Source organism: Leptodactylus fuscus, chromosome 1 (genome assembly GCF_031893055.1).
Source record: "Leptodactylus fuscus isolate aLepFus1 chromosome 1, aLepFus1.hap2, whole genome shotgun sequence".
Classification (NCBI taxonomy): domain Eukaryota; kingdom Metazoa; phylum Chordata; class Amphibia; order Anura; family Leptodactylidae; genus Leptodactylus; species Leptodactylus fuscus.
In genome coordinates this window covers 106,729,057-106,745,894 of record NC_134265.1, presented here as the reverse complement: position 1 = coordinate 106,745,894, position 16,838 = coordinate 106,729,057, and the positions used below count along the sequence as shown (strand labels likewise).

The following is a 16,838-nucleotide window of genomic DNA, read 5'->3' as shown; positions in this document are numbered from 1 at the left end:
AAGAGAACAGGCCTAAGGAACAAAATGAAATCGGATCTCTCTATAGCGACACACAAAGCTGATGGTCTGTCATGAAGACACGTGCGCAGACCCACCTGCGACCAGTTATCAGTGGTGCAATAAGTAGGAAACAGCCCCAAGTATGGCCTTGGCATATGACAGTCCTATAACTGCTTGGTGTCGTGTGAATGCCCAGCAGGAGCAGCGCTATCTCACCCTCACACAATTTATTAATCAATGAGAAAACATCCCAAAAGGGCTGAATGAGCGGGCAGTGCCAGAACACATTATTCCAATAAGCTTTCTGTTATATGGCAGAATGGATTGATGCCTGAAACACCTCTCCGTCTATCTTCTTGTCCCCCTGTTACAATTTGTCTATTCATGCACTTTAATTGTTGACAGGTGTAGTACTCCATTGGGCTACTAGATCAGCTTTTATAGGGCAAAGACTTGCTGAGAGAGATGTTTTCCAAATAGGGAATATTTTGGCTAGACATTACCTACAATGTGTGTTCGAGCCAAGTAATAGTGCACTAAGGACTCTGTCCAAACAGATGGGCAGACAATGTGTGAATAGCAGGAGCAATGAGAGAAGATATTTGCAGTGCTTTTTCTCTAGGACATATGTCCACTTTAATAATTGTATTGTATACTATTGATGGTTTCCCTGAGCTTACTTTTATACAACATTGTCATAACTTTGGTTACACTTTATAATCCTCCTGTGAAGGTTTTAAATTCTGGCCTGATAATAATTACAAAAAAATGAGGAAATTGATATACCATGAAAAGGGGAAAGAAAATAGAGACAAGCTGCTGAATTTAATTTACAGCTAGGTACTCAGGAACTTTGGATGTACAACACTTAGAATAAAGTGTTAATAAAGACTTTAAAGGGGTTGTCCAGGAAAAAATGTTTTTTTTTATTTGGAGACCAGGGATGGTGAAAAAAAAAATCCAATTCTCTCCTGTCCCCAGTGCTCCAGAGTCCCAGGCTGCTGTCTGGTCCCACCTAACCCCAGGGCTTGTTTTGGTGGAAGTCTCCCCCCTACACACACACACACTTGACCACTGAGGCCACTCAGTGGTCTAAGGAAAGAACCAGGACATCACAGGTGACGTATGCGAGTGACGTACTGTGTCCTTTCCTTAGGCCGCTGATTGGCCTGAGACACCAGAGCATCGGGAACAATTGAGCATGGGTTTTTTTGTTGTTTTTTTTTTCACCTTCAATGGCCTCCAGAAAGAAAAAATGTTTTGTCCTGGACAACCCCCTTAAGTAGTACATGTCTGAATTTACATCTAACATCATTAAAAGGAACTCTAAGTCTAAGATCACATGGAGGAAAATGAAGCGGCTGAATCAGAATCCACAACAAGATTGGTCAGGACACTTATTTTTAATACAGTGAGGCATAATAAGTGCAGAATCTGCCTCAAAATCAGTGGCAGATAGATTAGTTTGTATGTATGGGCCCTAAACCTAGAAATGAACAATAAACAAGAAATATAACTACCCTAACTGGCTACAGAAGTTTCTGTGTGACCCGCACAAAAATTCTCTTTTAAAACTCCCACAGAGAACAAAGGTGTTAGCCTTCTGCTGATCAATTCCATCTTTGGGCGGAGAGTCGTAGTAGTCAATTTGGCAGAGTTTAAAGGGGTTGTCCAGGAATTACAGATCTCTGGCAGGAGGCTGGGAAAGGTTAAAAAAAACACAGGATTTACGTCACGGTGATGCATTTTTTTTTTTTTTATTCTTCACCTTCCCTGCCCTCCTGCCAGAGATTTGTAATTCCTAGACAACCCTTTTAAGGGTTCCTCCTGGTGCAGACAGAACACAGGGGGTGGGGAGTTCCTGCTTTATCCAGCTCTCTTATGGCCTACAGCAAGACTGTAAGGGCAAGGGGACATGACTAAGCTCCTTGGACAAATAGTGATTTCTTTATATATTTCTTAGATTTACCGTATTTTTCGGACTATAAGACGCACCTAGGTTTTAGAGGAGGAAAATAGGGGAAAAAAAATTTTTAAGCAAAAAATTGTAAAATATTTAATATGTATATGGGAGTTGTAGTTTTGCAACAGCTGCAAGGCCACATTTTTTGCGGGGCCAGATGTACTTTTTAGTTATACCATTTTGGGGAATGTCTATTGCTTAGATCACCTTGTATTGGAAAAAAACCCGGCGGTTTAGCACTTGTGATTTTGACGTTCACCGTACAGGAAAATTATTAGTAGACCGGGCATTTTCGGACACAGGGATACCTAATGTGTATGTGTTTGACATATGATTTTCTACTTTTATATATATTCTAGGGAAAGGAGGTGATTTAGAACTTTTATTTATTTCATTTTTATTATATATTTTTAAAGCTTTTTTTTTTTTTTTTTTACTGTATTGCCATCTATGGGACATTTTGTGTATTACTATTACGGCTGGTCATAGACCCAGCCGCAATATAGCAGTCACAGGCCTGGGAGCCTTCATTAGGCTCCCGGCTGTCACCCGAACAGGTCGGCTCCTGCGATATCGCCGCGCAGGAGCCGGCCTGCAACTTTACAGATATGGGGCCGGTAGGGACCGTCCCCGGGGGAGAAGGGGCGGCCAATACAGACTCGGCATCCGCTGTAATAGAGAGGCGGATGCCGGCGAGGGATAGACGCCGGCACAGGTGCCGGGGCCTGAGACATCGCTGCGCTCCTCTGCCCTGCATGAAGCCAGCAGCGGGGGTACGGAGGAGCGGAATAGCATCGCCCCTCCCACTGCTGGCTTCATGCAGGGCAGAGGAGCGTAGCGATGTCTCAGGCCCCGGCACCTGTGCCAACGTCTATCCCTCGCCGGCATCCGCCTCTCTAGTACAGTGGATGCCGGGCGGCCACATTCGGACTATAAGACGCACCCTTCTTTTCCCCCAAAATTTGGGAGAAAAAAAGTGCATCTTATAGTCCAAAAAATACGGTAATTGTAATCCAAAACAAAATAGTATCAAGAAAAATGAAGAGATATAGGCAGGAAGTACTGGGATAATTTTTTTTGCGCATTTCTGAGTTTAGTGTTAGTTTAACTATTACAGTATAAGCAGTTATGAAGAACCTTGCTGCTTTTTTCTTATTAATTAACGTAGTAGTTGGCCCATTTAAGTAAGATATATTTTCATTTTAGCTATTTAGGGTAAATCTAAATAGCTCCCGCAGAATTTGTCTGATTCTGCTTACTATATAAAATATTTATCCAAGCGCTGTAGTACAACCATATAAATCTTGTTTTTATTTCTAGGTCTTGGAAGGAACAAAGTTGGTGATAATTTTACTGGGAAAAGAAAACTAAGCCTTAATTGAGATTAAGCCCATAACGTACTAGCGATAACACAAGTCAGGTCAATAGTTTCTGTAGTTCATTATTTACAGCAACATGGCGCTTCATGCAGAATGATTTTCTTATAATTACTTTTGGAATAATGTGGAATAAGAGATGAGGGGAAATCATCTGATAACAAGCGAATCCTTTCAATAATTAAAAAAGAGAAATTGCTCAGGAACATGGGCCGTTGCATAAAATCACTTCATTTGCCCTTTAGTCACCTGTATTTTCTGCACACATTGTCTATCTGTCAGTCTCACATTTCCCTCATTAGCTGTTAGGAGATTAGCAATGGCTGGGAGTTTCCAATACTGTGGCAAATTAGTTTCCAGTTATATTGTGCACTGTGTACACTCAGATTTTTTTTTAACTTGGAGGTTATGGGGGGTGTCAGGGAGGGAAAGAGGGAACTTTATTATAACTTGTGCCAGAAACTGATAAAAAATATATTAATATATGGTATGCATCGCAGGATCTTGTGGCTCTTGTTTCCCCTCAAAATTTCAGTACAGAGGGCAGCATGGTGGCTCAGTGGTTTGCACTGCAGCGCTGGAGTCCTGGGTTCAAATCTGGCCAGGGACAACAACTGCAAGGAGTTTATATGTTCTCCCTGTATTTACATGGGTTTCCTTTCACACTCTAAAAAGACATACTGATAGAGAAAAATAAAAAAATTGCAGTACAGGAGTCCATCAGAGGTGCTACATAGCGGGGTCAGGGGTGTATACTAAATTATTACCCAATTCTGGGTATTTATTGCTTTCCCTTTCAGATTTCCCCCATTTTTCCCCATTAGTACTGTATTTTCCTGAGTATAAGACGACTGGGCATATAAGACAACCCCCAACTTTTCCAGTTAAAATATAGAGTTTGGGATGTACTCACTGTATAAGACTACCACTCTTCTGTGGGGTACCTCTTTTTAAAGGGGCTCTATCAGCAAAATTATGCTAATAGAGCCCCACATATGCGTGAATAGCCTCTAAAAAGGCTATTTAGGCACCGTAAATGTTACATTAACCCCCGGTCCCGTTTTTAAATAAAAGTATTAAAACATATATGCAAAACTTACCTATCGTGCACCATGGGCGTGGATAAAAGATGCAACGTCAGCTTCGGGCACGCCTGCCTCTTCTGTCTTCTTAGAGTAACGCCCTCTGGTTCTGTGTCTTCCGGCTTCTCTTTAAATCCTGCGCCTGCGTAGTAGCGCTTCTCTCCGAAGCGCTACTGCGCAGGCTCACTCGCCATTTTACTTAATGGCAGTTCCGCCCCCTGCCCCACCGTAAACCTGGCATATAAGATGACCCCCAACTTTTCAGAAAAGTTTTGGAGGTTAAAAAATCATCTTATACGCTGGATAATACGGTATTTAGAGACAGCACTGATATATGGCTACTAACAAGGTCTTGGGATTCATGCCATATACTAATACTTGCATACCTAGAGACCAGATATATTGAGGCTAACTGGACCTCAGGTGGTATGCCTGTCTTTTGATATTTTGGCTACTCTCCCCTTTTCAAATAAACTTAGTTTTTATTATTCATTCATTCATTCAGGCAGGATTCACCCTCTAGGTGTTGTGAAACTAGAACTCCCAGCATGCGTATTTGCTCAGTTATTCATGGAACTCCCATAATAGTGAATGGGGAACGCTAGGAGTTGTAGTTTCACAGCAGTAGAAGTGCCGAAGGTTGCTGGCCCCGGACCTAGCCTATGGATAGGCCATCACTATTGTGATTTCCGGAAAACTCCATTGAACATTGCTCAACATTTTAACTTCCATTTTCGTTATATTAGTACAGAGCTGTCTGCCTTTTTCTGTTACTATACAGTATATTTCTTTAAAATCTATAATCTGTAGTCAATGATTTGTTTCTTTATCTTAAGGCAGTATGCTGAGTGTGCACAATTGTAGTGTACTCCATTCCATATTGCCAGTCTGAGTAGTCCAGAATTACTGCTATTTTGTGAGTGAGATATCACAGAGCAGCCAGTCTCACATTTATCCGGATGTTCTCTACATACTGCATTGCTGCAATCCACTCAGTAGAGCTGTAGTTACATCCATTATGTCACTCATCCTCTTCTAAGACCCTTTGAACATCCTTTTATCTCTGCTCATTGCTGGCACCCTGCTCTTTCCTAACAGGAGGTCAGCTTTTTGCCTGTGTTCAAACAAATGCTAGAACTGACTCCTTTATCAATTCGCCAGGAGACAGATAAAGTACATCCCATGTAAGCTTGGCAACCACAAGAGTTTCCAGCTTGCAGCTTCAAAAGCTAGAAATTAGCAGATTATATCATGGATCAAAATATATTACCCTTTTTGGCTGAAAGCTAGACAGCAGTGACTGTATCCATCTCAATTTATAATAGATTTTTCTGTGAGTATTGCTATAGCATGATCTAACAAAACTCTAGTTATCCCTCCTTATATATGTTTCCTTTCCTGTTTGATGGTATGAATAAATGCCTGATCACGTCCTCTCTACTTAACTTACTTGCCTTGAATACAGGGCACATGTTCTTTATTCAGTGCAAACAAAAATAACATGTTTTCATTTAATCCCTGATATACCAGTGTTGAGAAATATACAGATGTAGCCAAGGTTAACATGCCTCATAACGCATCAACAACCCTGTGGCACAAAGTGTTAACTCTATCAATGCTTACATTGACTATTGTTTGTTTTCTTTTATATATCACGGCGCAGGAAATTATCACACTGCAGAAAGACAAGTTATACAGTGCTACATATGTACATTGAGGTGGACCTGTCGCTCCATGTGACTCTTGAGAATAGATTGGTATGTGTGTAACACTATATCTGGCCATGATATGACTTGTATTCTGTAGTTTTAAGCAATTTCCCCCTTTGAGTGCTAAACCTGGATTTTTCAGTCCACTTTGAACTGGTGGATGTAAACTAGCTGCCATACACTGCACACACAGAATGTGGAGGGATCCGCTCTATAATTCTTTCTATATCTGACTCCCACCCCCTTTCTCTCTCAAACAGAACCATGCAGGATATATAGAGAAATACTGACAAGTAATGTTGTTAGTAAAATGCTTTGGTTGTGGTAGAAAGACTTCTGTTTAGTTCCAACATTAGTCTAAGCTTGGGTTTCTTCTTTTCTCTTCTTTACTTCCAACTTACTTTCCCCCTCTCCGTAGACACCTATAGATATGACTCATCAGAGACATGTGACGTAGAGTTCATCTTAAGATAGATCAGTGATTTTAACAGTTAAAGTTAATTCCGAGGGAGGAGATGCACGGAAACATCCCCATAAGAGCAGAAAAGCATTTTCTGATTAGTAAATTAGAGGATATTTTAAACATATTCTGGAGACCCCTTTTAACACTTGGCAGACAGCATCTCTCATTGCGAAGGATTGAAGGATATCTAAGCTTTCAACAAACTTTGCATACATCAGTAATACAGTATGTGTCCATGAGGAATAACACTGTTTTTGGCCATTGTATGACTTGTATTCTGCACGTTTTAGCAGTTTTTCTTGAATTTTTTGTGCCTCATTTTTACATTGTTCCCCATGGTATACATGGCATGTTGACCTTATTATGTCAGCACGGTCACAATGATACCCAACTTTATAGTTGAGGTAAAATTTTACTCAAAGTCAGCGCCAAATTTCTCCAGGTGAATATACCCTTATGCTCCTTTGATAAATTACTGGAATCTTGGCACTCCTTCACAGTTTCTTTGATTTGTTGTGTTCAATCATTTTAAAATGACACTCCTGCCTAGACTATTATATTTCAGACTCACTATTAGAGTCTCAACCCATATTATTCACCTTTTACAAAATAATACTTCTCTGCCACCAGCGAAGGTTGCCCATCTGTCTAGCCAGTTCCCTTTCCGTTGGCAGCCCCGTTCCATTAAGTACCTGGGGATCCAGGTTTCTTCTAACCCCAAGGACCTGGTAGATCTCAATTACTCCTGCCTTCTTGCAAAAACGTCCTCCGATCTGCACTCCTATGGCTCCCTAGGGCTATCGTGGTTTGGGTGTATTAACGTTCTAAAAATGGACATTGTCCCCAGATTTCTGTACCTATTCCAAGCCCTCCCAATCCCCGTCCCTAGGCGTTTCTTCTCTGCCCTCAAGACACTCTTTGGCCGATTTGTATGGGGCCCCTCTCACAGCAGGATCCACTTCCGCACTCTCACCAGACACAAGACAGAGGGTGGCACTGGCCTACCAGATCCCCTCCTGTACTATCATTCCGCGGTTCTTCTCCGTTTGCTAGATTGGCATTATAGAACTAGTGACAAACAGTGGATCTCCTTGGAGGCGGAACTCGCCTCTACCTATCTTCCTTCCCTCCCCTGGATTCCCTCCCACTTTCGCCCCGCCACGGCCCACTCCTCTTCGTTAGCCTCACACTTTCAGTTTGGGATGGCCTCTGCAAGTCTGCTGGTTTGGCTAGGGTCCCTGGACCTCTTAGCCCTCTATTTAGGAACCCCATGTTCCCTCCGGGAGTTACCGCCTGACACTTCTTGGGTTGGTCAGCCCCCGATGATGTTCCCATTGGTTCCATTTTAGGCTCCTCTCCCTACCCTCAGTCACCTACAGGTCGCCTGTCCGGACTCCGCCCTTTCTTGGTTGGAGTACCATCAGCTGGCTGCCTTTTGGCACAAGTTTTCATTACAGAAGTGCCTCTCCTCTCCCCCCACAGCATTGGAAAGCCTGCTAGCAGGTTGAGACCCCTCCTCGTGCTCTATCCCTCTTTTATAGCTCCCTCCAGAAATCCGTCACTCCTGGGCCTCCACCCTATATTAGGTCTTGGGAGTCTGACTTAGGCGTCCGCCTCTCTGCTGCTGATTGGGACCGATGCTTCCTCCTATACCACAAATTACCTTTACCCTGTAGCGCACAGGAGAAAAATTACAAGATCCTGACCCGATGGTATCGATGTCCGACCCTCCTTCACAAAATTTACCTTGCGGTTTCTGGTCTGTGTTTGCGCTGTGGGGCCGCGGAGGGTACCTTCTTCCATGTGTGGTAGGATTGTAGTGGGATCCAACCTTTTCGGACCTCGGTGTTTTCTCTGTACGATAAGGTCTCTGGCCGCACCCTGACCCCATCCCCTCAGGTAGCCCTTCTCTCCCTCATCCCAGGTAAATTATCAAAGGTGAAAGGTGACCTCCTGCGACACTTCCTCACGGCCGCCAGGACGGTCATCCCACACCACTGGCACAGTCCCATTCCTCCCTCCCTCTCAGAATGGCTCTAGGAGTTTCTCCTTATCCGTAGAATGGAGTACCTGGTTGCGATGGACTCGCCTGATTCCTCTAAGTTTGAAACCCTCTGGCGGCTGTGGGTGGTGTTCCAGGAGACCTCAGAGTTTGCCTCCCTCTTTAGTTGAGCCCCGGGACGTCAGGATCATATCCCTTTTTACTCTGCCTCTTCAGTGATCTCTCTCCTTTCCCCCCTTGTTCCCTGCCGGTTGTGTCCTCCAACCCCTGTTTCTCATGTCTGGTCTATATGTTGTCTGTCTCCCCTTCCTCCTCCAGTTCATCAGGGGTTGCTAGCCTGCTTCCTTTAAACTGTTATTTTGGTTGCCAGTACACGTTTTTGTGGTAAGGGGGTTTCCCCCCTGGTGCATGTCCTATTTCTGGCCCTGCGTGGCTTCTGAGTGGGACCTTGAGCGTATGGCCCTTTTCCTTTGTGTTTGACATTCTTGTTTTGATTTCTGTAATGTTCTCTCCACCTTCTTTGAAAAATTTAATAAAAGTTGATTACACCTACAAAATAAGACCATGTCTTACATATGGGATAGGACACATATGTGGGTTTCTAGATCTTTTTTGTATTCTCCAAGGTAAAGTGGGGGATCTTAGTGTCTCTAATATTCCAGAAGAATGACTCATCCCACATGCCACTATAGGTGTATTTGGATATCCCGGCTGTATCCTCTGACCTTATTCCATCTCTACTATGATTTTTTCCTTCCCTTAGACGCAAACATCTTATACCTGACCTTGCACACTCTTTGTCCATTTGGTATACTATTATCTAGTTTCACCAGGATCTGAGAATGATAACAATTTTAAATGGTAGTGGTGCAACAGCTTTTACAAGGTGCATCACCTTGAAACCCTCATCCACTCCAGGGTTCCCTCATTCCAAACAGGCACCTAGCAACGCGATGTTCTGTAGTCTATAATTAGAGAACTGGATTTCCCTGTTGCTGCGCAATAAATATAATTGAGGCTCACTCTCTCAGTTTAAGAAAATCTGTGAATCTTTTCCCAACTTGAAACACCTTATCTCTACATTAAAAATGGCTCCTTGAGAATCCAAAACTATCTACCCACCAAAACGAACAGATTTAAATCGAAATGACTGTTAGGTCTCCATCTAGGGAGACTATTTCCCATAGCTCTAAATATTACACCCATATAAATTGATGCTGGTTTGGCATATGGTCTCTAGCTGGATTGAACATTCAGTCCCCAATTACCCAGAGGTTTGTTTCCGAGGAGAATGCCCTTTCTTAGGGAATGTATAGGTCTACTATATTTGGTAGACCTGCTATAAACTTACTAGATTTTGGAGCCGAGTGTTCGGCTTGATCCACAGTCTGTTTGGATTGATTATCTAGGGCCCAAAAATAATCCTCCTGCACCTTAAACCCCCAGAATGGACCTCTGCACAATTTAAGCTTCTTACATATATGTCCTTGCAGCCAAAATTAAATTATCATATAACTGGAAAAAAGTACTGTCCTGAAGAAGTCAAATTGCATTGGATAATTTTATTAATGGGAATCTTACTAGCATACTACTTGATAGAAATGCCAAATCTGAAAAGATCTGACAGCCATGAATATTTACCCACAAGTTCAGATAACCACTGATAAACAAATGCCATACGTTGCCCATCGTCCACCACCACTTCAGTCTCAGCCTCCCCCTTTACGTCCTTGTTTGTCTGGTTAAACGTATTGCAGGATCTGTGTTGTACTGAATTACTGGCTACTGTTTATGTTCAGCACAGAGGATTTACTTATGCTATGTTATCGAATACTGCCATCTTCAAAAGCCCTGTCATGTTCCTATTGTAGAATGTAATTAAAATTTTTCAATATTTAATATAAAATATTGAAAGAGAACTTATTTAACAGCTATTTGTGTTAAATGAAAAGATATTAGATGGTCGCAAATAAGGATTCCAGTCCCTCCTTTATAGGGACTCATGAGATTAGATTTTGGACAGCCATGCAGCAGCTGTCTAATAGATGATGGGATCATTTCTATGAACAATACTACCATCAACATTAACAACTTAACTGCCTAACTAGAGGGCAATTTAGTGGTTACATAAAAAAAAAAAACAAAAAAAAAAACCTAGTGTTATTGTCTGTGCAAATTGGCTGGTGATCGGCCACTTTTTTGCCTTCATGCCAGACAAATTATCCAGCCAAACTATTCTTGGCAGACTAATTTTGTAGTATTCTCATGGCTGATCTAACGCGTATGACCAACTGTTCTGTGTGCCCTGTTGCCTACCTGGCATGCAATTGATCCTTCAGTATGTAACTCTTGGCACATAAGAAAAGTAAAAGCTAATAGTCTTTGGCAATTATAGTTATGCCACAGTCTCGTCCATAATGTTAGAAATCACAAGAGACTTGTGAAATCTGTGTCATAGTTTTCTGGGGTGTTTTTGTAATTACCATATTTTTCTAAAGGACATTCATTTAACACATCTGTTTTTTGCAACACATCTGTTTATGCATCTTATTCAATGTTCAAATGTTGTTGAATACTGTTGAACCTGTGTAAAGGTAAGGTCATTTCCAATTGTGTATTTTATTAGTGATAACATCTAATAGGACCAGTCCTATTAGATTGATAATCCAAAGTACATTTGTTGTCCTGAAACAGCAATAGCCATTCTATTAGCCAACAGATACTGTGACTGCAACTTCAAAATTGATATCACCCATGAGGTCAAATATTTCTGTTCAGAGAGAGAGTTGTCCCAAATAAGGCAGACTTTAGTGACTGCAAGCTGCAGAAAAATAATTTAGGGATTGGGCCACTAATGTGCTTCAGCACATAGAGCGCAGAATAACTTGTATTAAAGTGACTAAGCTAATGACAGAGACTTGGAGAGACTTCCATGATTTAAACTTTTGAGCAAAGAGTTCATTTATATCAGAAGAGTTCTTAAGATTAATATTCAGAATCTCGTGTACTGTTTTGCACACAACAGAATAATACATTTGATGGTTTAGTATTCTTTAAGGGACTGTAACTTGTGTATACAGTAAACCAAATCAAGCCAAGAAAACATTGTGAGACAAAGTGCAAAATAACTGAGTAGCTCTATGCATACGTAATGTGGAAAACCAGTGTCGAGCAGTGTTATTGCTTACTTGATATCTCACAGAGCAGACTCTGAGCAATTTGCTGTAAATGCAGAGATATGTTTGGTTCCTGGAGCGCTGGACCTACCTATTTACATGAGCTTGTGAATGAAATTGACTGCACTGTGACAAAATGATATTAATAAAAATAATGCGACTGAGTCCTGGAATAGAACCACAAAGTAAAAAAACATACCGATACTCAATGAGTCAAAGCCTTATACCGACATTCATTAAAAACTCTGCCAAAGCAGATTTCAATCCAGAATTGCCCTGTTTGTGCAGCATTTACAGTGATAGAAATGATGATTGAATATGCAGGATAACTGCATTATAACTATTACTTCTGGTTACTGAATAGGCCTATTACTGTACATATCATTGGGCCATTTTTAGTAGATTTAGGACTTATTCACACAGCCTTTTTATTGTGCACTTTTTTGGGTCCATTGTAATGAACCACTTGCGTGCAGCAAGTCCTAATGTGGTCCGTTTTTCTGGACCAGAATAGCACGTTTCAGTTTGTATGCCGAGAGTCCCTTGGACTATACACTGACAACACACAACTGCACAGGGAGTCGCTATGGAAAATATAAAGAAATACTGTGTGAATAAGCTCTAGAAGTGTAACTAAGTTTTCATTTTTATTTTCAGAAATCCATAGTTCAGGTAAAGATAAACGTTGTAATATATTTTATTTAAAGGGGCTCTATCAGCAAAATCATGCTGGATGAGCCCCACATATGCGTGAATAGCCTTGATGATGCACGATCCGACGTCATCTTCTGTCACGTCTTCATCTTCTTTATTCTTCCAGCGATGTCCTCCTGTCCTGGCTCTTCCATGCCTTCATCTTCTTTTATTCCGGAATGAAGAAGTTCGCAAGCATACTGGACATGCGCAGTATGCTTGCGTAGTTCTAAGGTGTACTTAGAACTACAACAAAAATGGCACCGGTGTGTGCGCAGTATCGCTCTGGAGGGAGCGCTACTGCGCACGCGTGGAATTTGAAAACAACCCTCCCGGAAGAACAAAAGATCAAGGCGGGAAAGTGACCAGAACAGGAGGACGTCTGTGGAAGAAGAAAGAAGAGGAATGCTTGACAGCAAGATGACGTCAGATCGTGCATCACCGCCCATCGTGCACGATAGGTATAATTTACATATATGTTTTTATGGTTCTATCTTAAAACGGGGGGGGGAGGTTTAAAATAAGATTAGCGGTGCCTGAATAGCCTTTGTAAAGGCTATTCATGCATATGTGGGGCTCATACAACATCATTTTGCTGATAGAGCCCCTTTAAGCAAAGTGCCACTTATTTCTACTTTCTGTCACTGATCAAATCTGTTTAGTAACTATATGGAGAGGGGAGGAAGGAGAACTCCTCAAAGAGACATCAGCAATGTAAAGAGACAGCTCTTTTTCACAACACATTGGGGTTATTTGGAATTAGTATCCAGCCTCCTCCAGACAAATATAAAGTTGTAATATTGTAGACTGGCCTCATATCTCTGTCTTTTTTTCTTTTCTTCCTCCCTCTTCCTCAGAGCCCATTGTAAACTGAGACTGCTTGTTTACTGACAAGAATGAATCAGATAAGAAGTGAAGAGAAGATAAATACTGAAAGAAACAGTTACTTTTTTTTTTAGTGAAGCATATTGCAAACTTTGTTCCTTTCACCTGCACTACTGATTTTTTGAAAATTACTAAAACTTTAATTGTTCTTTTGATGTTATATTGCTGTAATTATATATTATTATTATCTCTAAAACTCCAGGGAACTGCACTTATGAATACAAGAAAGGCTTAAATAAATTATATATTATTATTATTATTATTATTATTTATTTTGTCCTACTTATATAGTGCAAACATATTCCGCCGAACTTTACAGACATTGTCAATCGCTGTCCCATAAATGGCTCACAATCTACATTCTCTATCAGTATGTCTGATGGCGTGTGGGAGGAAACCTGAGTTCCTCGGTGTAACCTCCTTGCAGATGTTGTCCTTGGCAGAATTTGAACCCTTGACTCCAGTGCTACAAGGCTGCAGTGCTGACCATTGAACTGGGGTTCTTTCCATATATAATTAAACAAAAATTATATATATCCTTGTGAGCATTAGTGTTTATTTTTTTTAGATTTTCCATTATCTTTTACATTTAGTAATAAGGATATACGTTTTAAACAACCCCACTTTAGGCAGTGACTCTCCTACAACTCTCCTACAAATATATATATATACAGTACAAACCAAAAGTTTGGATACACCTTCTCATTCAAAGAGTTTTCTGTATTCTCATTCAACTATGAAAATTGTAGATTCACACTGAAGGCATCAACACTATGAATCAACACATGTGGAATTATATACTTAACAAAAAAGTGTGATACAACTGAAAATATGTCTTATGTTCTAGGTTCTTCAAGGTTCTTTTGCTTTGATTCCTGCTTTGCACACTCTTGGCATTCTTTTGATGAGCTTCATGAGGTAGTCACCAGAAATGGTTTTCACTCCACAAAATAAACGTTAAAGTTTAATAAAAGTTCTAAATCACTCCTTTCCCTAGAATACATAGAAAGGTAGGAAATTACTGTGAAAACACATACACATTAGGTATCCCTGTGTCTGAAAGTGCAGTGTTCCTGTTCTGTCAGGAAGGGGTTAATAGGAGCACTGCAGATACCCTATATTCAGCCAGGTTGAATTCCAAGTGGGGGAAAAACAAAACAGTCCTCAAGCCCAGGGAAGGGGCAGACAGACAACCAAAACACCCCCTCCCCTTCCCCAGCACCCAGCAACTACTGCATCCAAAAACTCCAACCTTTTGAAATTTTCCACTAGCTGCTGTATTTTCCCCCTCAGCTTATACTCAAGTCAATAAGTTTCCCCAGTTTTTTGTGGCAAAATTAGGAGCCTCGGCTTGGAGCCCCCTCCCCTCCCCCCACATTCTTCCCAGCAATAGCAGAGTCATAAAAGTTCTTCCCCAGCAACAATACAGACAAAAAGACTGAGTATCACATGTAAACCTAGTACAGGCCTAAAAGGCCCCTGGTGCCCCCTCCCCCCACACTCTTCCCAGCAATAGCAGAGTCATAAAAGTTCTTCCCCAGCAACAATACAGACAAAAAGACTGAGTATCACATGTAAAACTAGTACAGGCCTAAAGGCCCCTCACCTTGCAAGTTTTGCTTCTACTGCCCATGTGGAGATCTGCAGATCTCCCTGTATGCTAATTTTTTAAAGCTGGATAACCCCTTTAAAGGGGCTCTATCATTAGGAAAAGTCATTTTTAACTAAGCACATCCTTGCATAGCCTTTAGAAAGTCTATTCCACGCCTACCTTTAGTATGTAGATTGCTTCAGTGGTTTCTGAATAATTCCATTTTTATTCATATGCTAATGAGCTTCCAGCCAGCACAGGAAGTTCCCAGCAGCACTCGTCTTTCCTATTATTTCCTATGTGTGCGTGCAAACAGGAAGCTGAGTCATCAGCAGCCTCCCATAGGAAACAATAGGAGAGGAGTGCACAATGTATCGTGCACCAGTCTAATTGGCATATGATTAAAAACAGACTTATTCAGAAACCACTGAGGCAATCTACATACTAAAGGTAGGTGTAAAATAGCCTTTCTAAAGGCTATGCAAAGATGTGATTAGTTAAAAATGACTTTTCCCAATGATAGAGCCCCTTTAAAAGAATAAAAAGAAGGGATTACTCAAATCCAGATATTAGATATAGATAGGACTGAGAGATTTCCCTACTTATAGATACATAAAGGATGGAGGGGTGATTGTATTAATTGTTCATCTAACAAGTCCAATACGGGATATGAATGTATCTAAAGGCATGTGTATTTAAATACCAAACTGAATGACCAGGTTTTAATGAATGTTTATGAAATGTTATATTTTATTGCAAATCATATATTCTGTATTTTGCAGTCAGTTGATAGGTATTTACTTGAATATGACTCTCTGTGAATTTTTTAAATGCATTGACTGGTAAGCCTGCTTATGTAATGTGTTGGGGTACACATCAGTACTCAGGCAGGTAAATACATATGGCAGAAAGGGATCTGCAAAATTTCTAAAATCTAAGGGTGCCTTCACACGGAGTTCAAAAAAAAAAAAAAGACGTGTAAAATGTAGTTTGCCATTGAGTTCAATGGCTTTTTTTTTTTAATGCGCGTCTTTTTGCATGCGTCTTTTTCCTAAATTTAGTATACTGTGTGCGCCTGTCCTTTCATGCATCCTTTCAGAATACCCTGTATGTGTACATGAGAAGTAGAACTGTTTGTGGCAATCATATGACGTGTTTTCTGCATTTTAGCAGTTTCCACCACTGTATTAATTTCTAAGTTTCAGCTTTCTCTGAATTAGTATGTGTAGGTTAAGCTAGGTTCACAACGGAGTTGAGGTTTCTGTTCTTTGGGTCCACTTGGGAATCTGAAAAATGGAAACTCAGTCTCCTAAAAAAGAGGTTACCCATAGACTATAATGGGATTCGCAGGGTTTCTGCCTGAGAAATGCAGAGAGAAAAGTCCTGCTGCAGGATTTTTCTCTCCATATTTTACAAGCAGAATTGGGGATGGAATTCCTGAACACAGATCTGAACATAGTTTTAGTTGCATGGTGATATCTCCTATACACGGCATGTGGAGAAACAGGATTTTCTGTTCTCTCTCTTTTTTTTCTCTTTTGGATGCAGCATAGAAGACATTATATAGCAGTACTTAGCAGTATTTATGTTGCTAAGGTACTTAAGGCATGATTTATCATTAAACAGTACATCAGTGGTTTTTTTCCTCACTCATATTCCCCTTGCTGTCCCTTCCCTCTACTTAGACGTACATGGGCAGTTGTAATCTGTTATCTCTTAGTCTTTCTCATCTCAAAGTAGGTTTAGTAGAAATTTCTGAATGGGGGAGCAGTTTAGAAGGCATGGGGGTGAGCATGAGCATTGAAGACTGTACTATTGATTTGTGAAAGGTTTGGTGAAAGTGCAGTAACCATTTATAGCTACTGCTAGGGATGATATATACATTGTATATGAGTTAT

General features: G+C 40.9%; 1 protein-coding gene across 2 annotated transcripts in view; it reads left to right on the top strand.

The window, feature by feature from the left end:
• Window positions 1–16,838, top strand: part of TANGO2 (transport and golgi organization 2 homolog) — a 165,986-nt gene that overhangs the window by 62,833 nt on the left and 86,315 nt on the right. The gene's annotated exons all lie outside the window — the stretch shown is intronic.